At 46.1% G+C, this 27,872-nt stretch overlaps 1 pseudogene; it reads left to right on the top strand.

Moving 5' to 3' along the window:
* The first annotated feature begins 747 nt into the window (after positions 1 to 747).
* Positions 748 to 27,584, top strand: LOC118238484 (annotated as a pseudogene).
* The last annotated feature ends 288 nt before the right edge of the window (positions 27,585 to 27,872 follow it).

Raw genomic sequence — 27,872 nt, 5'->3', positions numbered from 1 at the left:
TCCATGGTATCTGAATCTAGTCAAGCTGACAATCAAGACCGGCCATCGACTCTGAAATTCATTTTAAACAGTTTATGCTGAGGCCCTGAAGAGTATTGTCTTTTGTAGCCAATTGATGTACAAGGGGCTGGATTAACTGTCCAGAGTGGGTTTGTTCACCTGTAGAGAGAGGTCACAGGTAGTCATGTTTTTCTTAGGTTTTTGCGTCTTTTTACATTTAGGATTTTTATTTTTTAGTTAAAAAATTAAAAAAAAATCTTGAACTTGAGTTGTGTTAAGATTTATCTTAACGTGGTGAATGTTGGCGGATTCCATGGCAGGTAAGGATGACCGAGGAAGAGGAACAAACATACCAGGCAGACAGAGCTTAAGTGAGAAGTTTTATCAGAAAGCAGAGGGAAGGGGGAAGGAAAGAGAAAAGAGAGAGAGAGAGAGAGAGAGAGAGAGAGAGAGAGAGAGAGAGAGAGGACAGAAGAGAAGAGAGAGATAGGAAAAGTCCTTTCTGCCCCAGGGAAAGAGAGAGGGAAAGAGAGCATAAGTGGGTGGAGGTCTTTCTTTTAAAGGGGTCCTTTGCACCTGGGCTGACCAGGGTACTGCCTGAGTGCATTCTGCCAGGTGACAGGGGCAGGCCAGCATAATGCCTGAATCCTTACAAGTTGGAGGAGGCAAGTCTGGTCTCAAAGTAGAGAGCCATGATCCAAAGGAACCACAACAGTTGAGGAAGCTGTTTGTTGGTGATCTGAGCTTTGAAACCACAGATGACAGTTTAAGAGAACATTTTGAGAAATGGGGCACACTTACAGACTGTGTGGTAATGAGAGATAACCTAACAAAACATTCCAGGGGCTTTTGCTTTGTTACCTACTCTTGTGTTAAAGAGGTGGATGCTGCAATGTGTGCTTGGCCATACAAGGTTGATGGGAGTATGATGGAACCAAAGAGGGCTATTTCCAGAGAGGATTCTGCAAAGCCTGGTTCCCATTTAACAGTGAAGAAAATATTTGTTGATGGTATTAAAAAAAAAGAATAGCATCATTACAGAAGAATACAATCTGGGAGACCACTCTGAAAAGTCCGGCAGGATTGAAACCATAGAATTAAGTGGAAGACAGGCAGGGTGTGAAAAAAAAAGAGAGGGTTTGCTTTTGTAAACTTTTGATGATCACGACACAGTTGGTGAAATTGTTGTTCACAAATACCACACCATTAATGGGCATAATTGTAAAGTGGAAAAGGCCCTTTCTAAACAAGAGATTCAGCCTGCTGGCTCACAGAGAGGTCATGGAGGAGGATCTGGCAACTTTATGGGTGGTGGAGGAAACTTTGGAGGTGGTTTCGGTATTTGGTTGTGGTGGAAGAGGAGGCTATGGTGGTGAGTGTGGTGGCAACAGAGGTAGTTATGGAGGTGGTGATGGTGGAGAGAATGGATTTGGAGGTGACGGTGGCAACCATGGTTGTAGTCCTAGTTACAGTAGTAGAGGGATGGGGGGGTGGACTAGGAAGTAGAAACCAGGTGGTGGATATGGTGGTGGTGGAGGAGGATATGATGGTTACAATGAAGGAGGGAATTTTGGTGAAGGTAGTAACTGTGGTGGTGATGGTGGTAACTATGGAAATTATAGTGGACAACAGCAATCAAATTATGGACCCATGAAAGGGAGCAGTTTTGTTGGAAGAAGCTCAGGCAGTCTGATCATGATGGTTATGGATCTGGTGATGGAAGTGGTGGATAAGGCAGCAGAAGGTTTTTTTTAAAAAAAAAAAATCGGAAAAGGACTACAGTTCTTAGCAGGAGGGGGGCAGAAGAGAAGAGAGAAAAGAGAAGGTGGGGAGGAGGGTAGTTGTTAGGAAAGCTGCTGGTTTCTTTGAGACGGTCCTAAATGCACTAGAGGAATTGAAAAATCTGCCACAGAATGAATCCATAGTCAGGAAAGTTACTGCAACTTAAACAGGAAACCCATCTTTCTCAGGACTGTCACAGCCACAGTTTGCAAAAAGTGCAGCTATTGATTCATGAAATGTAGTGTCAACTAGATGTGCATGCCTGCGCTCTTTCATCTGTTGTAGCTTTGTCTTTTTTTTTTTCCTCCTTATTACATCAGGTATAATGTCATGTAAATTGTGGTAGTGGTACAAGGAATAAAAATTAAGGATTTTTAACTTTTCAAAAAAAATTTAAAAAGTTGCTTAGATTCTTTACATAGCCCTGGCTTGTACAGAACTTACTATTTAGACCCACAGGCCTCTGCCTCCCAAGTACTGGGACTAAATGTGTTTTGCCACCACTTTTGGCTTGACTTAAAAAAAAAACAAACATTTGCCTGGCGTTGGTGGCGCACACCTTTAATCCCAGTGCTTGGAAGGCAGAGGCAGGCGGATCTCTGTGAGTTTGAGACCAGGCTGGTCTACAAGAGCTAGTTCCAGGACAGCCTCCAAAGCCACAGAGAAACTCTGTCTCGAAAAACCAAAAAAAAAAAAAAAAAAAAAACATTTATTTATTTTGTGTGTGGAAATAGTACACCAGAGCTTGCATGCAGCAGTCAGAGAACAACTTGTGGGAATCTGTTCGTTCTTTCTACCATGGAGGGCCTGGGAACCAAACTCAGGTTGTCTGACAGGCTTGGCAGCGAATGCCTTTATCCATCAAGACATTTTGTCAGCCCATCCTTTAAGTTTTAATATTTATTTATTTATTTATTTATTTATTTATTTATTTATTTATTTGTGTGTATGTGTGTATGTGTGGTCATGTGCACACCTGTGTGGGTCCTAGTGGAGATGACAGGTTTCTGAAGTTTTCTGTTGATGGCTGAGGTTTTTTTGTTTGTTTGTTTGTTTGTTTTCTGTGTGTGCTCATATGTTCAGGTATGTGTGTATGCAGAGGCCAGAGGACAACCTCAGATGTTGTGCCCTCCTTTTCTCATCTTACCCAGCTCCTCATGAACAGTTACTTCCTGTTCCTCATGCTGTTTTGTTCCTTGGATGGTATATGTGTAAACTCTCTGCTTCAGGGTTTACCCTGCTGTGACTGTCATTCCCTACAAGTTGACTTGTTGTTTTTAGCTCTTAAGTTTTAAAAAATATTTATTTTTATTTTATATGTATTGGTGTTTTTGCCTCCAAGTATGAGGGTCTTAGATCCTCTGGAACTGGAGTCACAGATAGTTGTGAGCTGCCACGAGGGTGCTGGGAATTGAACCTGGGTCCTCTGGAAAACAGCCAGCACTCTTAACACTGAGCTATCTTTCCAGCCCCTAATTTTTTGTTGTTGTTGTTGTTGCTTTTGAGACAGGGTTTCTCTGTGTAGCTTTGGAGCCTATCCTGGCACTTGATCTGGAGACCAGGCTGGCCTCAAACTCACAGAAATCCGCCTGCCTCTGCCTCCCGAGTGCTGGGATTAAAGCATGTGCCATCACCGCCCTGTTCCAAGTTGACTTCTAAAGACCAAGGTCAAAGCCATGCTCAGGATCTCCCTCAGCAGCATCTTCCACTCCCAGGGTCCAACTTTCCTCTCAGCTGGTAGCTTATTACACTTAAGAACTGGTTGTGGGGGCTATGTTTGATTTTAGAACAAAAACTCACAGTCAGATGGTAGTGCATGTCTATAATCTCAACACATGGGAGGTAGAGGCAGGAAGATTAGGAATTTAAGACCAGTCTTGGCAATCTGCTGAATTTGAGGCTATTCTGAGCTACACAAGACCCTATTTTAAAAAAAAAAAAAATCAGGGGCTAGAAAGATGGTTCAGAAGTTAAGAGCACCGGCTCCTTTTCCAGAGGACCTAGGTTCAATTCCCAGTACCTACATGGCAGTATGGGAGCCTGAGAGATCCATGAAACAAAAAAATGTCTCTGATCTTCAAGCCCCTTGCCCAAGGACAGATAGTTCCTGAAATTCTGGAGGCTATTGCTTTTGGGAGATAGCAAGTCACATGTTCTCCACTCCCCTAAACAAGTTTGTTTGACCCATCTGCTGTGGATGTGCTTGATTATATGTAGGCAGGAAGTTCACAGGCAGGAAATACTTCAGGATGCATGTTTGCCCCAGATTGGATATAGGCTGGAGGTATGTCAGGATGTATGCTTGCCTCTGATTGGATCTGATGAGAAATACTTAAACCACTGCAAAACTTGATTTGGGGTCTTCTTCTGGAGATGGACCTGGCCAGAGTCCATCCACCTGGCCAGTATTTCATTAAAGCTTGCTTCAAATTTGGCTTTAAATTGTGGTAGTGCTCTTATTCTCCACTGGTGGGATTAACAGCAGCTCATAATCACCTGTAACTACAGTTCAGGGGATCAAGCGTTTTCTTCTGACCATTGTAGAAGAGGGTGTTGGATCCCCTGGAACTGGAGTTACAGATGATTGTGAGCCACCATGTGGGTGCTGGGAATCAAACTATGGTCCTTTGCAAGAAGAAGAAGAAGAAGAAGAAGAAGAAGAAGAAGAAGAAGAAGAAGAAGAAGAAGAAGAAGAAGAAGAAGAAGAAGTGTTTTTTTTTTTTTTTTTTGGTTTTTTGAGACAGGGTTTCTCTGTGTAGCTTTGGAGCCTATCCTGGCACTCGCCCTGTAGATTAGGCTGGCCTGGAACTCACAGTGATCAGCCTGCCTCTGCCTCCTGAGTGCCTGGCCAAGATCAAGTGTCCTTAACTACTGATATAACTCTGTAGTACTTAAATTACCCTTAAAACCTTTTGAATTCCATCTGTTTATGTAATGAGGCAGAGGTCACATGTGTACCATGGTATACATGCGGAGATAAGATGACAGTTGTTGGAGTTGGCTCTCTTCTTTCACCATTTGGGACCTGGAGATGGAACTCAAGCTTTCAGGTTTGGCAGGCACCAAGTGCCTTTACTCATTAAGCCATTTTACTGGCCCTAGATGGCTTCTAGCTTAAAGACACACGTTAACAGACCATCTCAGGAGTCTCAAGGGCAGGGGAGAGACCATAGTCTTGTCATGATGCCACTAGCAAAGACTTCTTGTCTTTTCATCATTTCATTCAAGCTCCTGAAGGAAAACACCTCATTCAAAGCAGCTTCAAAAGTCAAACACGATTCACATATTGAAAAGTGTTCAGTGTTCAGAATTAGGGCTAGCTAGCTTCAGGTACAGCTAGATCAAAGACCTGAATGGCATCACTGTTATCCCCCTGTGTTGGTATAGAGGCTTCTGAGCTTCCAAACTCCATGTCTATTGGCTCTCTCAGTGGAGGTCTTGCCATCTCTCATTGGCCTGTATTAGGTCATGCATTCATTTCTTACTTTTTAATTTTTATTTATGAGTATATCTGTAAGACTATGTGCATACGCACACATGTGTGCACTTGCCTGCTGAGGCCAGAAGAGGGTATTGGACCATTGGGAGCTGGAGTTACAGGAGGTTGTGAGCTGTCTGGTATGGGTGCTGGGAGCTTTGAAAGTGCTTTTGAAAGCTGAGCCATCTCTCCAGTTCCTAAGTGTTCATTTTGGAGCTAAGCACTATGGCCAGAGGCATGCGGAAACTGATTGGTGTTCTTCTGGGCAGAAAATAAGCAAAAGAAAAGATGAATAAAGTCAAATAGCTAGCAGCAACAGGCTAGCCACCTGAGAACCTGCAAAGTGGGGTGGCGGGGTGAGGAAACGAAGCAAACTTCTCTGGACCATCAGTGGCTGAGCAAGCAGCTATCCTAATATGTTCATCCTGGTTTACCTGAGCCCTCATTGTAGGTAGCCAGGCAGGGAGATGCTGCACCTGTTCCCTCCGGCTGGATTCCCATCGATTACTGTCAAATGACTAACTTCAGCCACACACTACATTTTCCTGGGATTATCCCTTCAAATGAATTATATGAATAATAAAGTTTCAATGTTTCTTATCCAGCTATTAATCTTGGTGAGCACTAAAGTTCATTGAAAGTGCCGGTACAGTGGTTGGCATCCATTAATCAGGGGTGAAGGAGCCAGCCTGGTGAGGGATCAGCCCTGCCAGTGAAATATGGGCACTTCTCAGAAACTGGGGCTTTTACCTAAGCATTAAATAGCTCACGTTAAGGGCACTGAAGTCTTAAGGCTGTGAGTCTGCCAGGCTGCAGACCCCTCGCTGAGAGTCTGTGTGAAAATCCCCCAGATCACGTTTAACCCTCACAAGGAACATTGTTTTTACTCATCAGAGAAAAGAGTCAATCAGAAAAAAAAAAAAACAAAAAAACAACAACAACAACAAAAAAAACCAAACAGGAAAAACAACAAAAAAATGAACTTCATAAGCCCAAACCAGTCATTATTAGTGTGGTAAGAACACAGTGTTTATGTGCCGACTAGTTTACGTTAAATTAAAAACCATAACTTATCTCTGAGACACTCCATTTAGTACATGTGAGGTTAAATATGGTTCAGAGCGGCTCTTTCAATTAAATTGTTCTTCCTTAGCTCTAGTAAATGATATTAAACATAATTTCCTGAAAAGTAACAGAGATCATTACTCTGTTTGCAAATTGATACTATGTTATTAAAAATAGGAAATGTTTGCAGGGATATTGCAGATCTGGGTGTTTTTCCACAGAGAACCTGCTATGGGCCCCAGGTTTTGTTGGGCTGGTAGAATCATAGAGATCGATCTGCCTAGATGGGCTGAGGGTCTCCGAGTTAGCCCTGGCTCCTGAAAGAACAGGAAGGAATTTCCTAGAGTCCCTTCTGCCCTCTAAACATGACTCTAATGTTCCCTGATTGAGAGAGCTCCAGTCTGCTAGCTTCCCATCAGTTTTGAGTTGTTTATTTATGTTTGACTTTATAGGCTGTCATTCCTTCTACATAAACCGGTTTTACGACTTCCATGGATTTTTATCTATGCCTGCCCTTTCGGAAAGACCCATTGCAGTTACGAGAATCAAGGGCGGCTTGTCATCTGTGCTCCCCAGTCTTGGTCACAGAATGACTGCGTTCATAAACCAGCTTTTAAACAGCTGCTGCTGCTCCTGGGTGAAGTGTGTGCCTGGTGAATCTGTTGTGTGGTCGTGCTGTGATTCGGCCAGTGGTGATGTGTAAAGGTACCCATGTTGAGTGTTGACGATCCAGCCCTCCACAAGGGCAGAATCTTGGAGCCATGGTGTGAAGTCAGAGCCACTGCAAAGGGTTTGGCCAGCTGGTGATATTGTCACCAAGTTGGGTCCAGGGACCACATGACATTCTTTGGGTAGAGGAGGGTAGAGGATTCCCCAATTTGAGAGGATTAGGCGGGACATGTTCCTGGATGCTCTGGCCTTAGTGAGTCACCAGATGTTGTGACACAGGATGGAGATTCTCAAGCTGCATGGGGGAACTCCCCAAATGAGCTCCATGTGTGGTCTCTTCAGAGCCATCCGATCTTCCCACTAAAGGGCTCACCCTTCCAGAGGGAATCAATGTCTCCTGGGAACAAGGCCAGTTGATGGAAGGCCTAAGGCCAGGAGCCCAGGGTGGACATTGCTGCTTGGCTGCTGGAGGGAGTCCAGGTCACCCTAAGCCTGTGCAATGCAGTGCACAGTTCCTAGTATCTCCATCCCACCCTCCTGGGCCTGACGACATCCTGGATGCAGGCCTCACTGTAAATGAACAATATAAGTGTAGAACATTCACCTGCAAGGGAAATGCCAGATAGAAATTGCACTGAAGCCAGACAGTGGTGGCACACTCCTTTAATCCCAGCACTCAGGAGGCAGAGTTAGGTGGATCTCTGAGTTTGAGGTCAGCCTGGTCTACAGAGTGAGTTCTAGGACAGCTAGGGCTACACAGAGAAACCCTGTCTCAAAAAAAAAAAATTAGCAATGTTTCAATGTGAAACCGCCTTCCTATTTCACATGAGTGGCATGGGTGATTGACACAGAAAACTGACACTTAACAAGGGCCCTGAAAAATCCTGTGACATTAGCTAGGAGGCTTGGCCCTTGGCCCTCTCATTTCATCTGTGCCGAATCATGAGGCAAACAGGAAGGAGGGGAGTAAGAGGGAGTGAGGAGAGGGAGGAATAAGAGGAACTAGGCACTTAGAGTGGAGTTAGAACAGGAAATTTCTCAGTACAGTTAGCCCCTGTGGGGATATTCGGTTCAGGATCATCTGCTCCAAGTTCAAGTGTTGACCTTGTCCAATTACCTGTATGACTTTGTGAGACCTCCTTTGTGACTTTTGTTTCTTTGGCATCTGTAAAATGGGGATGCAGTGACTTATTTGTGCCCAGGAAAAATGTGAGCTGCTAACTGAACAGCACAGCCTTCAGGGTCCCCTAGACCTCCACTACAAACTGCAAAGGGCTACACAAATCCTGGGTCTGGTGGGCTTGCTTGGCCTGGCAGTGCAGGCCTCTAGTTCCAGTGACTGGGAAGGCTGGCTTAGAAAGATTATATAATTTCTTAGTCTTCCTGGACTCCAAAGTGAGTTCAAAGCCAGTCTGAAGTTAAAAGATGCTGGAGAGGGAACTCAAGGGTAGAGTACTCATGCAGCATTGTGAGGCCTTGGGTTTTCTCTTCAGCAACCCCACCTGGGGCTGGGCTGGTATTTTTCCATGAGTACCTGGGTCACAGGAGAGAAGATGAAGTTATTTTTCTGGGAGACAGCTGATGGAAGTTGTATTAATTGGGGTTCCCTAGAGGAACAGAACCAATAGAACATATATGTGTATGTGTGTGTAAATAATTCATTAAATCAGCGTATAATGAAATAATAACAACAGTTGTCTCACACCTGAGAGATGGAAAACCCAATCATTGCTCAGTCCTTCAGGCTGGGCTACTCGGTAGTCCCAATCTGGCTCCAAAACCCTGGAGGCTTCCTGGAGAGCTACTGGTCCTCAGTCAACAGAGGTCATCTGGACACACCGCTCCTGTGATCAGTGAGAGAACCAGCAGCAGCAGCAACAGGATGCATCAACTTCGAGGCAAGGGGGGAGTTCCATGGGAGCAAGAAGGGACGAATATTTCTGCTGGGCCTCCCCTCCCCTTTAAAATCTGGGATGCTACCAGAAGGCACTACCCACATTTGGGGTATGTCTTCCCAAGTCAACTAAGGCAATTAGGATTATTCTTCAGTTGAGGCTCTCTACTAAAGTAATCCTCATTTGTGGCAATTTGGCATTCAAACTGATCATTATGAAAGGTGCTGAAATCCTCGGTGGAGGGCTGAGGCTTGGCAAAGTACTGGAAGTTCTTGGCACTTCACTGTTTCCGTGGTCCATGTCTTGGGACCTTTAATTAGGTCTTTTGGTGACAGAGGTAAAGGGAGTTCGGTCTTCCAAATGGCACTTACAGAGTTAAATCCACAAAGGAAACAAGGCAGTTCCAGATGGAGAAGACCCTGGAGGGGAAATGGAAGCTGAGGAGAGACATCCATTAGGGGCTGCATCTGCCCTCTCTGAGAGCATCTCCGTGGAGATCCATCAGTGTCGAGGCCATTGAGAAAGACCCGCAGAGATAAAGGTTTGCTTTGTCCCATTTGAAGAAAACTCCGAGTCTTGAATATTTCCAGGCAAATGTCTTGTACCCCAAGCCAGAGAGACTGTAAGAGCCTACAGATGGACAAGGAGCTGGTACAGAGCCAAAAACCTTAATCAGTCTATAAGTTAATTATGAACAACTCGAAAGTGATTGGATAGTTCTTTGTATAATCAGCATCCTGGTTCATATCTCTCTCTCTCTCTCTCTCTCTCTCTCTCTCTCTCTCTCTCTCTCTCTCTCTCTCCTGACATTACTATTTTTAGCAACTCTTATGTGAGAATGGCTATCCAGAAGTCCCCATCCTGCAGCAGTCATGATTGGTTGCTCACTCAGCCATTAACCACCTCCCTCACACACCCCGTTCCCTCCTGCCATATAGGGTATTACTATATCACTATATAGCCATGGCTATCCTGGAACTCACTATATAGACCAGGCTGGCCTCAAATTCAGAGACTTGTGCCTGCCTCTACTTCCTGAGCGTTAGAATTAAAGGTTTGTGCCATCATGCCTCACTATTTTTATAAATTGACCTTTGAATTTCAATTTGGGTCCTTGAGAAGCATTTAAAATCAGTGTATCCTGGGACTAGGGATGTGGCTTAGTTGGTCGGGAGTTTCCCTAGCGTGCAGGATGCCCTGGATTCTAACCATGGCACCCAATAAACTGAGAGTAGTGCTTTACACATGTAATTCTAACCCTTAGGAGGTGAAAGTAGGAGAATTTGAAGTCCAAGATTATCCTTCAATATATTAAGTTTGAGGCCATCCTGGGCTACATGAGACCCTATCTTAAAACAAAACAACCCAGACAAGCACACATGGAAGAATCTTTTTTTTTTTTTTTTTTTTTCTGAGACAGGGTTTCTTTGGGTAACAGACCTGTCATGGAACTCACTGGGTAGACCAAGCTGGCCTTGAACTCACAGAAATCCACCTACTTATGCCTCCTAAGTTCTGGGATTAAAGGTGTGCACCACCACCACCACCACCCATCCACCCCCCACAAGCAGAATCTTTTATTTCTAAAGAAATCAAATGAAATTACCCTGTTGATACTAGGTCAGGATCTTGTCATCTGTTTCTACAAGTGAATCTGACAGCAGTCCCTAAGATATATCTTTGAAACCAAAGGGACCTGACAAATAGTTTGAAGCCCCAAATTTTACTAAGCTCTCTTATTTTGCAGATGAGGAAGTTGAGTATGACCAAGGTCATACTCAAGGTGAATGAGGCAGTTGTTAGTATCCAGGCATCTGTAATGGCCTGCCCTTGGGGTCCTGACAGAATACATCCTCAGCTGCAGCCACCAAGAGCACCTCCTATGCACATTCACTATGTTCTCTTTTAAAAGGGCCCTGCCCACCTTCCGTCTTTCTCCCCCCCCTCTCACACACACACTTTGTTCCTCTCCCTCTGCCTCTCTTCTGCCATTCCTATCCCCAGAGGCTGTTTCCCTCCCCTCCCCCTTTCCCATCCCCCTCCCCCCAAAAATCCCTCCATGCTCTATCGCCCAACATCTTCCTCTCTCACGATTTTTAAATTACAACAGCAGTCATGATTGGTTGCTCACTCAGCCATTAACCGCCTCCCACACACACCCCGTTCCCTCCTGCCATGAAATCTTCAGTGACTATGAGAGTCATCTGGCTAATGACTTGGGGACTGATCCCTGCTCAGCCTATATTTCAGGGAGCTACAGGATGGGGACTTCTGGATAGCCCATCTCACATAAGAGTTGCTAAAAATCCTGGTCACCCCTCTTCTGGCTAGAATACAAACACAGGAAGGATTTATTTTCCCTGGAAAAAAGCAGCAAGCATGATGAAAATTATCTTTGTTCCTGACTTTCAAATGTTGTTCTGTGATGACTGGAGCTGTGGCAGCTATTCTATCTTGTAGCCTCAAGAACAAAGCTTGAGGGACTGGAGAGATGGCTCGGTGGTTAAGAGCATTGGCTGCGCTTGCAGAGGACTGGGGTTTGATTCCCAGCAGTGGCTGGCTGCAACATGTAACTCCTGTTCCAGGGCGTCTGATGCCCTCTCTGACCTCCACAGGGACCAAGCAAACACATGGTGAACAGACATACATGCAGGCAAAATATTCACACAAAAAAATATGTTGTGGAATAATCTTTTTGTGCACTGTAGAGATGTGTATTTGCCAAGGTGCCTTTCGATTGGTTTAATAAAGAGCTGAATGGTCAATAGCTAGTTAGGAAGAGGTTAGGCAGGACTTCCGGCCAGAGAGAAAGGAAGAGAGATGAATCTGGGTGGGCGGGGCATGCAGGGAAATGCCAGAGGATATGAAAAGGAAACAGGAGATGCAAGATGGGAGAGAGGTTAAAAGTCACAAGGCAAAATGTAGATTAATATAAATGGGTTAATTTAGGTTACAAGAACTAATGGGACAAGCCTAAGCTATAGGCCAAAGTTTCATGATTAATAATGTCTCTGTATCTTTTTTTTGGTGAGATGGTACCCTCCAAAATACATACATACATGCATACATACATACATACATACATATATATATATATACAAAGCTTGAGAATGCAAATTTTATTATGTGGGGTTCAGTCAAGAAATAACCTATTCTAGAGAAAATGAAGGATTGCTTGCATAGATGATGGAAGAGTTGACAAACTGAAGTACCCATTCCCCTAAGAGTTTAGTCACTGTAGAACCCTGTTAACTGTCCTAGGGCTGGAGGGACAGAGGGGGAAGGAGATAGATCCCAGGTTCAGCGATGCCCAAGAGCCTTTCAGGATCTGGAAGGACAAGGGTGGGAGTGGGGAAGTAGTCTTGGGAGAACAGGAGCCATAGTGCGTGCAGGCTCTGACACTATTTGGAACCACACAGGAAGCCCAGAGTGAGGGCAACAGCCTAGCTTCACTCCATGTCTGTCCTCCAACTCTCCCCATTGCCTCCTATTGGCCAGTCTCTCCCCACTCCCAATCATGGGAAGAGGAACTTGCTGAAGTGCGGGCAGAGATGGGCATGGCCCTGAGTCACTGGGAGCTGACTCTCACAGCTAACTTAGATGCCCAGGGCAGGAGGAGGGAAAGCCCCTTAGCCTTTGATGATGAGTGTGAATTTGCTGTCCTTGACCTGCTGTCAGGGTACTTCCTTCTGTAGTAAGTCATAGGCCTCTTGACTTGCAGTTGAGACAACCTTAGCATTGTGGTTAATCTGGTTAGACTCAGGTCTTCCAGCTCCCATTTGGCCTGGGCTCTGCACCTGTAGGGATCAGAAACCCAAGCCTTGTGTGATTTGAGCAAGGTAGGAGAGTGAGTCGTAGGAAGACCACACACTCCCTGGAGAACCTCTACCAAGCACAGGACAGAAGGAAGGGCAAGGAATTGGTGGTCCACAAGTAAAATCATGGATAGAAATTGCCCATAGGTTAAGCCCCAAGTGGTCCCTGAGGCCTTTGTGTGAAAACCAGGATGTCAACTGCTGGCTCTTCTGAGTGGGGAGTCTATGCGGTTTGTTGAGACTAACAATGAAAGGTTTGCCTGGAAACCAAAGTGGGGCCAGGAGGCCTGGATGCCTCTCCCTCTGTACCGGGTCCCTGGAGGCTTCATGGTACTCTAGGAAAAAGATGAAAACAGAAGGTATAGTTTACAAATGAGGACAGTGAGGTATAGACGGCCATTAACTGAAATAGTGATGGAAAGCCTGGTGATCAGGGGAAGAATGGAACTGGCTTCCGGGATGCTGGCATCTGTGTACCATCAGCTACCCTTCCTTGCCCTGCTCTGCCCTGCCCTCCCCTTCTCTTCTCTACCCTCTTTTCCCTTCCTCTTCACCTATTCTCCCCACTCCCATTCCTTCTCCTTTCTCCATCCTTTCTTCTTCCTGCCCTTTTCCTCAGGCTGGCATTGAACTCAGGATCCTCCCACCACCATGTTCCTAGTGTTAAGACACACACGTGACTCTTTCACCACATCTCCTGTCCCTCGTCAGTTGGCCTCTAGATGCTGACTTTGTCACCTCTGGTGTCAAGGTTATGTCCACCTATAAGCCTCTTCTGGATGCCTGACTCTCCAGAGTGGAGACTTCTGGGAACACACGTGTGTCCAAGACATGGTTTGGTCCATACCCAGTGTCAGGAGCATGTGACAGCTGATGGCCATCTTCTGTAACAGGCTCAGCTTGTGGACTGGGGATTGATAGTGGAGTCCAGGCAGGCAGTACAATCGGGGACTCTGGGAAAGGACTGAGTGAGACAATCCCAGCCTGTCTCTGTTCCAAGTCCCATAAGGCAGTGAGTGGAGCCAGCTGTAGACAAAGTCCCTGATCGCCAGCAAGGCTGTGGCTTGGACTTCACTTTGGGCAGTCCTGCAACCTCTGCTGTTCTGCTGCTTCCGTGCTTAGATTAGATAACAGGCAGGAATCACTTCCTGTGTCATGGGTTTTATTCATTTATTCATTAATTTTTAAATTACTTAATTTTATTTTATGTACATTGGTGTGAGGGTGTTGGATCCCTCGGAACTGCAGTTACAGAGAGTTGTGAACAGCCATGTAGGTTCTGGGAATTGAACCATGGTCCTCTGGAAGAGCAGCCAGTGCTCTCAACTGCTGAGCCATCTCTCCATCCCTTGTTTATTTATTTATTTTTTTGAAACAGGGTCTCTACATAGCCCCGATTGTCCTGGAACTCACTATCTAGATCAGGATGACCTTGAACTCATAGCCATCTGCCTGCCTCTGCCTCATGAGTGCTGGGATTAACAGGATGTGTGTCACCACACCCGGCTGTCACAGGCTTCTTGATCAAACATGACAAAAAAATGAACAGTTAAATCAAGGTGAAGCACCCTCAGCTGTTGGTTAGATTTCAGAATGGGCCTACTGACTCTTAGTCACCTACTCCAGCCTCGGCACTGGGCCCTGACTTCCTCAGGTTCATTTTGGAGCTCCCTTTGGGAATGGGAAGGAAGTGTCTAGGTGAGAACACTCACAGCCCAGGCTGCCGGGCCTCCGGGAAGCCCCTTCCTGGATGCATGCCTGCTTTCCAGGCTCTGCATTTCTGGGGGCTGTGAGTCTTACTTGGTTAAATAACACATTTTAAAAAATTGTTGTGATTCCATACTGAAGCTTCCCATATGGTTAATTGGAAGTGTTCTCACCAATATTGCAGGCTGTAAAAACTAATGAGGTAAATGGAAAATTTATCAAGTGCCACTGTTAGACACTAACGTATTGCTTAATGCTACACCCGGGCAGACACTAATGTATTGCTCGATGCTACACTTGGGCCTAACAAAGTCAGGGGCTCTTCATCCCTAGAGCGAGAATGTGAGGGTGGGTCAGCAGGGCTGGGAGCTGTGGCATTGAGGAAGATTCTTTCACCAGCCTTTCTTGACCTGTCTCCCACTCGCCTCCTGCTACATGACAAATGAGAGTAACCAGTGATGTCCAGGTCACTTTTTTTGTTGCTGACAACACAGTACCACATGCTGGGTGTGTTGTAAAGAACAGGGTTGTTTCTGTCTGTGCTTCTGGAGGTCAAGGTTGTGACAGCTGGTGGCCTTCTTGCTGGCAGAGTTCCAAGGTGGCACAGGGTGTCACATGGTGAGAGACAAGGAATACACACTGGAGTGTGTCTCTTTTGGTCTTCTTTATAGACAGCCATCAATATCCAGTCATGGATACCCTGAGGACCTGAGCCAACCCTAGTCATCCTCCAAAAGTCCTTTCTTTAAACCCGGTAGCAAAGATTTCTAAACTTTTGGTTTCTCTGGGCCATACTGAATGGAGAAGAGTTGTTTTGGGCCTCACGCTAAGTCTAGGACTGTTGAACTCTAGACAAGGTTTGCAAGAGCATAATACATTTATTTTTGTGTGGCACTGTGATCGTGTGGCAATGGAAGATGTTTCCACTCTTAATATCACTCAGTAGGGAATAGATTTCAACATCTAACATGTTAGCAACTCACTCCAGCCACGTGCAACCACAGCAAGTGCCATGTCTACAACACTAGATGTACTTGCCAGCATTCAGTTAGGAGTGACATCACTATTAGGAACAGTGGACAGTATTTAACAGTGCTGATGCTTTGTGCATTGTCCCCTATTCTCATCCCAGGAGACGAAACTGAAGCTCAGAGAGGGAGAAGCTAGCTATCCAAAACACATCCCTAAGCGGTCAAGGCTAGAATTTGAACTTAGGCTCAAGTACAGTATCTGAACCCATCACACTGGGTGACATAGAGCCTATTTGTTCAATAAAGCAGAATCTAGGTGCCTGAGCCATGAAGCTCTGGGTACCACATTGCCCTGGAGGCAAGGAAGATGCAGGCCAAAGATGAAGGTGCTGGCTGCCAACCCTCTGTCACAAATTAGCCACAGGCTGGTTCTGGGCCTTCTGTCCCCACTCTAGGTTTGTTCTTCCCCTCTGGACTCCACTTTGTGTCCTGGGTGGTAGACCTGTATATACACATCATGATTTGCTTGTCCCAAAGCTTCTGTTTCGGTTAGTCAATGCATACATGTGTTTACTGGACAATGATGATCTCTAGCTGGTAGTTTATGAAGTGTTTAAAGTTGTGTATTTTTAGATTTATCTTAAGTGTTTTAAAAAAATGTGCATCCATGTGTGTTTGGGACAAATGCCCATGAATGTAGGTGCTTGTGGAGGTGAGAGGCATCAGACCCTGGAGCTGGAGTTACAAGTGATTATGAGCCACCTAATGTGTGTTGGGAAGTAAACTTGGGTCCTCTTCAGGAACAGTATAGACAGGTCTCAGGGCTTGCAGGACTGTTCTAGGAGGCTGGAAGGGTCAGCAGGCTTGCTTGGAGTTACAATATGGCCATTTTACTAACTCATCTGGAACTAGCTCTATAAATTGAGTTGATTGCTGTACAGAATTCTTTTGCTCCTCAAGCACGTACTCTTGCTTTTGCTTAACCACTGGTTTTTCATTTTCATCCAGTTTTGAGGTCTGTTTATAGGCTCTGTTCTGGATATTGAACTTCTATGTTTTGAGGGTGGCTGATACACACTCTTATCTATTTTTGAGACTTGGACTCTTGCTATGTTCAGGCTGGCCTTGAACTCCCAATCCTGCAGCCTCAGTCTTCTGAGTGCTGAACTAAGGGTGTGTGCCACCATGCCTAGCTCATCTTTCTTTTCATACTAACCTGATGCAGTGGGCTTCAATTAATCAGAATCAGCTGAAGTCTGAAACTGGCATTGTACTAGGAATCCCCACTTGATGAAGATAGACTTGGGAGTAAATCTACTGTGAAGAAAACCAAGATCCCCTAGGACTTGCCTAGTCCTCTTGTGCTGTCTTCTTGGTTCATCATTCACAAGATAAAGGAACTCTTCATCTTCATGCAATCTTTTAGGAACCAGGGACTATGTAGCATGGTTCCTTATGCTTATTCTTCCAAATCGTGAAGCAAGGAAGCTGCCTTCCATGCCACTGCCTCCCAGATCCCATCAGCCAAAGAACTGTTCACTAGCTAGATTCACAGTGGCTCTGAAAGCTCTGGTTTTCTGGGTATCCTGTCCCCTTACACAGAAGAAGGAAAACTTACCATGTTTCTTGGGGAGGCTGAAGAATGCTGGAGGTTTAACACTCAGTGGGCCTTGGTTCTGAATGTGAATGAGATGTTAAGACAGTAGAAAACATGTTAAGATAGTTGCTCAAAACCCAAAACTTCACAAGTTCACTCATTCAATAAATATTTATTGATGGCTAGGGAGATGGCTTAGTCAGTACAGTGCTTTCTTGTAAGCAGTTGGGCTCAGGTTTGATCTTCAGCACACACACACACACACACACACACACACACACACACACACACACACACACTAAACAAAAAACCCAAGTGGATAGTGCCTGTCTGTGTCTGTTGATGTCCTCTGGCTTCCGCACATATGCCAGACATATGCATGCGTGCTACACAGACCCATGTACATTAACACATATTTATTGGGCGATCACCAAGTGCCATGACAGCTATACACTTCAAGATTCAAGCAAAGCAAAACTGACCCTTACCCTGTGGGGTGCACAGTCCTTCGGGGGAGGTGGAAATTCAGCAAGGCCACAGGTCCACAAGACTTTGTGGATTCAGGGTCAAGGGCCTGGGGGTTTGAATTCAGCTCCTTAGGGGCTTCTTATCAAGATGGTTCTGCTTTCCGATGCTTGTGAGATGTTCTAAAGAAACAAAAGGAAGCAATCTTCCATAGCCTATTTTGGGGGCATTGTAGCAAAATACTAGAGGATGGTAACTTATAAAGAGAAATAACTTGGCACCCAATTCCAAACACGTGGTCCTGGCATCTGATGGGGTTTTCATGTTGTGTTATCCACACAAGAAGGCAGGTAGACCTCTGAGTGTGAGAGCAGTCACTCAAGAGGCATACTTGCATGTGTGTGCATGTGTGCACTGTGTATGTTTACCTGTGCATGTGGGTGTGCCCAGAAGCTAGAAGTCAATGTTGAGTGTCCCATTTGAGGCAAGGTCTCTCAGTGAACAGGGAACTCACAAATTTGAGCTTCAGGGATTTTCTTGTCTTCACCTCTCCAGCACCAGAACTATAGGTGTTCCCGATAGTGTCTGAATGTCACATGGATTCAGGTCCTCATGGCTTCATGACAAGCACTTTACTGACCAAGCCATCTCTTAGTCCAGTATTTGGGGTGTGTGTGTGTGTGTGTGTGTGTGTGTGTGTGTGTGTGTGTGTGTACATGTGCTTATGAGTGTTTTGCCTGCCTGTGTGAGCATCACATTTGAGTCTGGTAGAGGCCTGCAGAGGCCAGAAGAGGACATTAGATAGCCTGGAACTTGAATTATAGACAGTGGAACTGAAGTTATAGACAGTGACTGTGAGCTACCTTGTGAGTGCTGGGCATAGAACCTGGGTCCTTTGGAAAAGCAGCCCGTGATCTTAACCACTAAGCCATCTCTCCAGCCCCCTCTCCTCACTATTTTTTTTTTTTAATAAGGAGTCCATTTCTGAGATACAGAGTCATTACCAAGGCCATATCATTAATTCACGTTCTAGAAGAGAGCCTTATGACACATCACCTCTCACTGGCCCCACCCCAACACTGTTGCCCTGCAGAGGGTACTTTCAATCAGGACACCTCCATGAACAGCAGCACTCTGTAGTCTCTGGTTTTTCCGCTGCTTGCTCTCCTGTACTCCGAGGGCATTTGCATCCCTGGACAGTGTCCATTGCATGGGCTGCCAGGCAAGCAGTATTGGACCTGGGCTCTGAGCCCCGCTCTGTGGGAGTGTGGTAGGGAAAGTGTCTGGCTCCAGTTAGATCAGCCTCCCTTTGATTAGTTGGGAGGAGCTGCGGCAGATGCAGGAGACTGCTTCTCATAGCAGGCTTGGGGGCCCTCAGCACCCTAGGGAGTCACCTGCTTAGAGCTCTCCCATCAATAGGCTACCAGAAGGGAGGCTAGGGAGGTATAAAGGCTAGGGAGTGACACCCAAAGGAGGGGAGATAGAGAGTCCCCACCCAGGCACATGGCCAACATGAACTGGAGCCAGATCTAAGATTAGAACGGGTAGGTTTGTGGCTCTCAGACCTCCACTCGAGCTCCCAGCCCATGCTGTTTCTTGGCAAGGCTCTCCTTGTCCTGCTCTGACTCAGACCCACCCTAGTTTGTCTCTGGAATTATTGTCACTGTCATAATTGTTCTAATAAAATACTCATCTGATGACCTATTAGTAAGGCATGTTGTTGACAGGAAATGTGTATTCTCTGCATTTCCTATTACACTGTCTATTTCCTGCCTCACTTTTCTTGGGAGGCTAGGAGTCACTGGAGATAATAGCGTATTGACAGAAAGAGAAAGTGGGAGAGTTTCTTTGGAAGTGGAAGACTTAGCTCTATTTCCTTGGCAAGGTTTCTGCAGAAAACCCACAGCTCATTTCCTGGTGGCTTGCTTAAGAGTTCATCTGCCCCTCTCCCCTCAAACAGATGCCTGGGTCCTGTATGGACGCCAGGCCCATACAGAGTCCTCCAGAGTCTGCAAAGTACGTAGAACTAACCTTTCTCATCAGTCATCAGAGCTTCATTGAAGATGGCGGAAGAAGAAGCCAATAATCATCTAGCTTTCTGGGGCTGGAGAGACAGCTCAGTGGGTAAGCGCATTTGCTCTGCAGGCATGAAGACCTGAGTTCGAGTCTCTAGTACACACACCAAGAATACACACATGCCTGAAAACACAGTCCTGTCAGGATGACACACAGGAGGATCTCTGGGGGTTCCTGGCTGTCAACCAATCTCTAAGTTAGAGGCTGTCAGAGTGACAAAGCAGGGCCTTTTGATGTCCTCTAGCACACACACACACACACACACACACACACACACACACACACACACCCCTCTCGCTCTTACCTCTACCCATTTTCTTTTTGGGGGTAGTGTTGCACAAATAGTAAAAGCCTAGAGACAGATATTGGTGTTAAAACTGAAAACCAAAGAAACAAAGCATTAAGTCCCTAGAGATTTTTCCCCTCTACCAATGCTCAGACCAAAGGGGTGATCCTGTCCTCAGATTGTATTGCCAGACTGGATTGCTCTTCACCAACTTCAGACTGCCTTAGACTGCAATAAGCTCCTTGTCTCCTCCTGCCTTAAATTCCTCTCTAGTGCTTCGATTAAAGGCATGGGATCCCAAGTGCTGAGATCACCTTTGTGTGAGCTCTGTTTTTCTTTTAGACTGATTTACTCTTATGTAGCCCAGGGTGGCCTTGAACTCACAGAGATCCATATGCCTCTTTCTCCCAAGTGGTGGGATTAAAGGTTTGTACCACTACTGCCTGGTCTCAATGACTGTGGCTAGTTTTGCACTTTGTTCTTCAGGTAAGGCTTATTAGATCATAAACAAAATATCACCACAGGGTGGGTTTTGAGACAGGGTTTCACTGTGTAACAGTCTTGGCTGTCCTGGAACTCACTCCGTAAAACCAGGCTGGCCTCAAACTCACAGAGATCTTCTGCCTCTGCCTCTGAGTCTCCAGCTTTATTTACTTATTTAGCTATTGAATCGCGAACAGCTCATTTCCAGAGGGAGAAACCACTGGATGCTTATATGTAGATAGCAGGCAGTGGCTCAGAGTGCTTGAACAGAGGCCATTTTTTGAGCCCAGCATCTATGGAGGGGTGTTTCTGGCATGGCGTTCTTCTTGATGACTCTGGGCGGGACAGACTATGGAGCATTGGCTGGGCAGAGTCCTGAGGGTGACCAGTGTGGGTTCCAGGATGAAATGGGCCTAACCCTGGCTGGGGGCTCCACATACCCCTTTCCTGGAGGCTTTCCTGTTCCCCATTGCTTTCTCCCAGATAAGTTCACAACTGGATGAGGGAAAGACAGAGGGAGAGAAGGAGAAAACATGGCGGGTCAACATTCCTGCTACCCCTTTTAGCACTGAAACACCTCAGTCCCCAGGAGACTGTGATGGTTGGTCACCCTTAGAATGAATGCCATTTGGTGAGCAGTCATGTCCAGGCTTGGAGCTGGATGCCTGAGAGCTGAGCTGGACACTTTCAGTACAAGAGAGATTGATGCCAGTTTAAGGAATTATCATCCCAGCTACCTTAGGCCAGCAGTTTACTGAGTCAGGTAGCCCATAGCAGAGAGGCCTCTTGATTCTTGCACCCTGAGGGGGTTGTTACATTCCTGTGGGGACAGCGCCCCCTGTGGAATAACACCCATGTTGCTGGAGGCCAGTCAGCTCACAGCAGACTGAAGCAGGTCAGAGGAGTATCTGAGATTCTCTGAGATGCTGAATAAGAACAGACAGCAGAGGGCCTAGCTCATCTGTCAGGACCCCGCCTTCCCTGCCCCTTCCTTGGCCATATAGAATGGGCGGGACTCTTCTCCAGGGCCCTCACAGTAACAGTTTGCTTTCCCATTGGAGCATCCCACAGAAATAGAATTGTTCTTCCATCTGCCTGTGGAGCATTCAGGGCCATGTCTTGGTTTCTTCATCAGGCCTGCAATAGCTGTCTATGCCCCTACACTTCTATCAGAGGGACCTCTGAGTTGTGAATCAGGAGATGGTTTGCTGTGGGTGCCTGGTGTCTTTGGATATCTAGATATTTGTCTAGTTTTTCTTTCCGAACCTGGGTCTTGAAAATAAAAGTCTCACCTTTAAGAAATGTCACAAACCTAAGAATCCAAGAGACCAATAGGAAAAAGGAGGCTTAAGTTTATAGGAGTAGCCTTGGGCCAACACTTAGGGAGGGAGGATGCCTAGGCCTGGGGACACAGATGGGGACACTGGAAGCCTTTGCTGCCTCCTGAGATTGCGTGGATACATCCTTGTGGGTTTGGCCCTTGATTACTTCTGTCACAGTGGGTCTCTGTCACTGACCTACCTGGCTCTCCTTTTCCCTATTCCCTGTGGAGTCTCAGAACCAGCATGACACATAGTGTGTACTTAACACATGGCTGGCACTTGCCCAGTGTGGGGATTTTGCTGGGGGTAGTGGTCAATTTGATAGAAGTGTCCCATTTAGGGTTGAGCACTCAACAGCCACTTGTTCTCCATATTTGGACCAGTAAGGAGTCTCTGCATTGACCTCTGCTTCTGCAAGAAGAAACTTTTCTGGGAAGACTGAGAACCACACTGATCCATGGGAATGAACATAAATATTTAGGAGGCAGTTTGACAACATGGCCATTTAGCAAAACAACTGTAGCAGGTTCCCTCTCCCTCCCCAGGGCCTATGACCTCCCCAGCCATGGGCTTTTGACTAGGTCTACAGTACCAGGCATAAATGAATTCTCTCTTGGTGGGATGGACCCCAAATTGAAGCAGAGGGAAGTTGGTTACCCCCACAGCAGTCATGCTGCTATTGCACTACTGGGTACATCATGCCTGCTGGGATTTTAAAGTGCAATTCAGTGGCATTAAGTACGTTCACACATCTTGTGACGGTCTCCACCATCCATTTCTAGAGCTCTGTTCATCTCTGAAACTCTCATCATAAGCAGTTTCTTCTACCCTCTGCCATGACACTTACCATTTCACTTTCTGTCTGAGAAATGATTTGAGAACTGTGGCAATCCTCTAAACGTGGAATCCTACATCATCTGTCCTTCATGAAGGGCTTAGCCTATTCCACATCATGTGGTTTTCCCCTTTTAAGCCTGCCATTATATGTATATCACACAGTTAGTTTTTAATTTTTTAACTATTTTAATTTTTAGAGAGAGAATCTCACTACATGGCTCTAGTTGACTTGGAACTCACTATACAGATCAGGCTGGTTTCAAATTCACATACTTCTGCCTGTGTCTGCTTCTTGAGTGTGTGTGTGTGTGTGTGTGTGTGTGTGTGTGTATACAATGTATATGTATGTATGTGTATGTGTATGTATGTCTGTGTGTATTTGTATATGGGAATGAACTTGTGAGTTTGATGTCCTTGGAGGCAAGAGGTATCAGATCCTCCTGAAGCTGGAGTTGACGGCAGTCATGGGCTGACATGAGTATTGGAAACTGAACTTAGGTCCTTTGCAAGAGCAGAAAGTGGTATTAACCATTGTGCTATCTGTCCACCCCACACACTGTTAGCCAGTTGCTCCTACCTTCTGACTATTGTGAATACGGTTCAGGAGTTTTAAAATCTCCATTTTACTGAAAGAAAGAAAGTACTTTCCCAAAGACACCCCAAGTCACAGAACCATATAAGGACAGGAGTAAGTCTTAGATCCAGGCCTGTTGGAGGTTCCTACCTCACACTTCCTCATGTGATGAAACAGATGGATAACTGAATGAATGCTGTAGAAGGCAGGTGCTAAATTGTACTAGCAAAGCCAAGAATAGCTGCTGTAATGTAGCCTGCCATTTGATTGGTTCAGTAGTGAAACATATTAGCATCGAATGCAGCTACAGATTGGTTCCAAGTGGGGGAGCTATTTCTCTGTGGGGTAATTCAGAAGACTCAGGTTCTTTCATGATCAGCTCCACTGTCCCCTGGTACCTGGGACTCCTCTATCTCTAGGCACCAGGAAGGGTGAGAAAGCATGGAAGAGGCTCACTTGACACTCCAAAGTCCCTGGTGCCCATCTCACCCATGCTCATGTCAGTGGTGTAAACCTGTCCAGGACCATGATGCAGGGAAGGGTGTCTGGGAGATACAGTCCCCACAGGGCAGTTGTTCTAGTAGCCTCATTGCCTCCTGGAAGGTGGAACAGGCATTCCTGGTTGGATCACTTGTGAATGTTGTACCAGCCAATACTGTCAATGTCTGAAAGGAATTTTTTCGTGGAGGATGCTGGCAGAAATGCTTGAATGTTCAGGAGGCACAGAGACCAGTGTGAGCACTGATACTGTCTGGACACAGCCCCTTCTGCATTGGCTAATCTCACTTTCCAGCTCCCTCACTGTCACGGGCTATTTCATGAGTGCATCAGTGTGGAAGTACCTTTCCATAGACAGCAGATAAAGATCTTTTAACCTTGTATTTCCTCTCGTATTGTCATAAATAGCTCTGCAATGCCATTCCAGCGAGCCTGACAGTTCCTACATTGAGATCTGGATGCAGCAGCATATCTTCCTGTTATATATAAAAAAGAGTGACAGCATTCATCGTTTACGGTGGCATCAATGAAGTCTGCTTGTAGAGGTTCCCACTCTATCCATTCATAATGCCTTTTATGACTTCAGGCTTTTAAATGTGGCTTTCGGGTCTATTTTTCAAATGTACCACCATTATCAGCTCAGGAAGCCATTCTTCAACATTTCATTTTTCTAAGAATATCTGGAATATCTTAATTCCTGTGAGGCTTCTCTGTGGGGTAGGCTGGCAGGTAGGACTTTAATGCGAAAAAGAAGGAAATGAAGAGGCTGTTGGATCCCTTGCCTTAGGATATTGCTCATCTCACAGGCCCCCCTCCCTTTTGTTGTTGTCCCCAGGTAAAGACTCTATAAGACATGGCTGTCTTTGTGTGGGGATTTTAGAGGGCACCTGTAGTATGGGGCCAGTTCTGACCTGGAAATATTGCCAGATCTGCCATGAAGAGGGCGAAGCTCTGTGAAGTTGGGACATCTTGCCCAGTAGGGCTGTGAACAGCAATGAAAGTTTGTCCTTGCTTCCCAAGAGACTCCACAGCTGGTCAGCAATGCCCTCCTGGTTCTCAAGGAAGAGACCCAGGTAGAGAAGCAGATCCTACATCCTTCTGGATGTTTCCTGTCTTTGGAAGAGGCATCTCCCTTGATCTTCTGTGTCCCGGCTTTGTCCTCATCTGAAGATCTTGTTGGAGCTGGGCAAGACCAGTTAAGTTGCAGAGGGCTGGGAACGATCTCTCTCTATAGAGTACAGTTCCTTTGGACAGGCTGGAGACAGCCCCTGAAGCCACTTAGGCAGGGCAAGATTTGACTATTGATTTAAGGGAAGGAAGTCGTTGAATGTCTTGAGCTGCTTCAAATGTTGTGGACACAGCAGACCCTCCAAGAATGGGAACGTTTGCCTGCTTTTAGCCAACAACAAGCCCTTCCCTTCACATGTGCTTTCTAATTACAAGTTCTTGTGGGCTTAGCAATGGTAAATAACATTGATCCTCTCCATGAGGAAGTGGAAATGATGAATGTGTTCAAGCGAGGGCTTTACAAGCCTGTGTGCTGATTGGAAAAGGCAAAATAATTGTAAGATAGTGACTAATAGATGGAAGGAATTGTGGAGAACCAGTCTCCTTGTACAAATGTTACCCCCCTTATCTTTGAGAGATAATTACTGCCTGATGGCTGTGTGTTTCATAGTCTACCCTTGGGGTTGTTTGGCATATTAGAGGAACCCCCAGATGATCTCAAATTTAACTTCAACTCCAAGGTACTTGAGTTTTCTCTTTGAAGCCCAAAGAGACTATATTTCCTGAATGGTTATGGTATAGCCATTTTCCCTGGGCCTGCTGTGACTCCTGGCATAGGGCACTGTGCTGTATTTGCCTCACAGAGCTGTAGATAAGAAGCTAAGAGCTGGTGCCATGAGTTCAGGTCTCTGACATTGCACATGGTGACCAGGGGAGGTCATGTAACCTCTGAGGGTCCACTTTCACATGTCTGGAGTGAAGCTAAACAGTGTATAGCTTAGGAAGTCGCAGGCTGAGTTCAATCCCCAGCACCTTTAAGGCACAGCTTGAAGGATATGGAGAGAGTGAGTAGGTTAAAGAGTTTAGAGTGACTCCTAAGCACTATTACAGGGCTTCACCTAATATGCATAGTCTATTGCTATATAATGAAGTCCCTTTAAATAGAGCAGATGAAACAAGAACTTCTTACACTTCCCGCTCATAGGGAACTCTGGTGGGGCTGAGCTAGAGACGCTCCCTCTCTCACCTCTCTGTCTTCTATGGGGCTGCAGTCAGCTAAGTCTGAAAGCCCAGCCATGCTTTGATGCTCTGCATGCTTGCTGTATTGTATGCCTGTGAGCTGAGGGAAGGGCACATAAATTCTTTGTTGGCCATTGGGTAGAGGGTGACTCTGGTTTCCTGCCACATACACCTTTCTACAGGCTGCCCGTGATGTGAAAGCTTACACACACACACACACACACACACACCATGGCTTGTGTGTGGAGATCAGAATAGAAGTAGGTTCTCTCCTTTTAGCATATGGGTCCCAGTAACTGAACTCAAGCTATTATGCTTTTTCTGCAAGTGCCTTTACTTACAGAGCAATGTCACCAGCCCAAGATCAAAGCCTTTTTGGAGTCTAATCTAGGGAGTGACATCTTATCACCATGCCCCCACTCCAGGAAAAGATGTTACACCATGACATCGCTGGTGTCACTGGGCGGGTAGTAGCTCATGCCTTTAATCTCAGCACTTGGGAGGCAGAGGCAGGAGGATCTCTGTGAGTTTGAGGCCAGCCTGGTCTACTGAGAGAGTTCTACAGAGAAACCCTGTCTTGAAAAACAAACAAACAAAAAACAGGAATAAACAAACAGACAAAAAAAGATCACTGGAGTCATCTCAGCAGCCTCCTGTTACTACACGTGACACTTAGCACAGAGCAGACTGCAAGAGATGGCAAAGGCCATCAACCAGGTGAGAGAATTGCAGCTCTGGAGATGGTTTCATTTGCATTTTTTATTAACACATTAAACAATTGATTCTTTGGGAATTTACACCATATACTCTAATTCCACCCATCTTCCTCATCCTCTGCATCTGTCCCTCAGCCTTGTAATATCCCCCTCAAAGGAAAACCAAAAAGAAACAATAAAAACAAGATAAATAAAATAAAAAATACAAATAAGAATATTAACATCAATTTAAAAACAAACAAACTGAACCAAAACAAAACAAAAAACACTTCGATCCCCCATCTTGGCCGCTGCATCTGTCGCCTCTTCATTCATCCTAGTGGCATTGGGAGCTTTTGTGTGTCGTGTAGTGTATACTTTGTCCAAACAGCTTTGCTTGCCAAGATTCCTTGTGTAATGTTTCAGGCTCAAGACCTCTGGTTTCTGGCACACCATCAACATTGGACCCTCACAGAAACTCCCCTCAGACATCCTATTGCTACCCTGCATCATGGAGATCCCAAAGCCATGGTTCCGTAGGACCAGTCCCTTCACACACTCCAGCAGGTTATGAATGGGGTAGATAATGGGGTGTGTCCCTGGGTGGCAGCCAAGCTGGTCAGTCTGGGCCATTGGGACCACCTCTCTCAGGTGATGGGTGGAGCCAGCTCCCCCCCCCCATGTCTGTGGTGAGGGGTGGGGCCAGCTTTCCCAAGTGTAGGGGAGACAACTCTCTTATTTAGGAGCAGGGCCAGCTTTCCTGTGCTGGGGTCATCTGGGTCCCATATCTCCGGGTCAGCGAGGGGAGGAGTCAGCTCTCTGGTGAGGAGGTGGGAAGCTCTCCCTGGGCCAGTCAGGGTCAGCTCAGCAAGGCCCTTGTATTTCACCATATGGTTCAACATATGGTTTTCATGGGCCCCTGTGGTAACATGGGTAATGGACATCAATATAGACCCCAGCTGCCGCAGGACCATGGATCCAGACACCGCCATCAATTGCAGCTTCGGCCCAGATGTCACCATGGTCCTGGGTGGCAGTGCAAGCCTCTCAGATCATCATGGGCCCAGCAACGGTGTGGCCCAAGGTGGCGGTCCACACCCTGAACAGTGGCATAGCCCATGATGGCAACAGGAACCTTTGCCACAGACCTCAGCACAGATCTTGGCTGTGGCAGGGCCATGACTAGACTTGGCCTGCAGCCACAGCTTGGGCCTGGATGTCAACATGGCCCCAGGTGGCAACACAGTCTACCCTGATCATTTGCATGGCCCCAGCAGCAGCATGACCAACATGGCTTCAGATAGCGGCCCAGACCATGGTCATCTGTACTGCCTTTGGTGGTAACCAGAGCCATGGACGTTAATGCAGACTCTGGCTGGGGTGGGGCCGTGGACCCAGACATGGCCCTTG

The sequence above is a fragment of the Cricetulus griseus genome, chromosome 3, assembly GCF_003668045.3.
Source record: "Cricetulus griseus strain 17A/GY chromosome 3, alternate assembly CriGri-PICRH-1.0, whole genome shotgun sequence".
Classification (NCBI taxonomy): domain Eukaryota; kingdom Metazoa; phylum Chordata; class Mammalia; order Rodentia; family Cricetidae; genus Cricetulus; species Cricetulus griseus.
The sequence above is the reverse complement of the archived record's forward strand: the minus strand, read 5'-3'. Positions and strand labels throughout refer to the sequence as shown.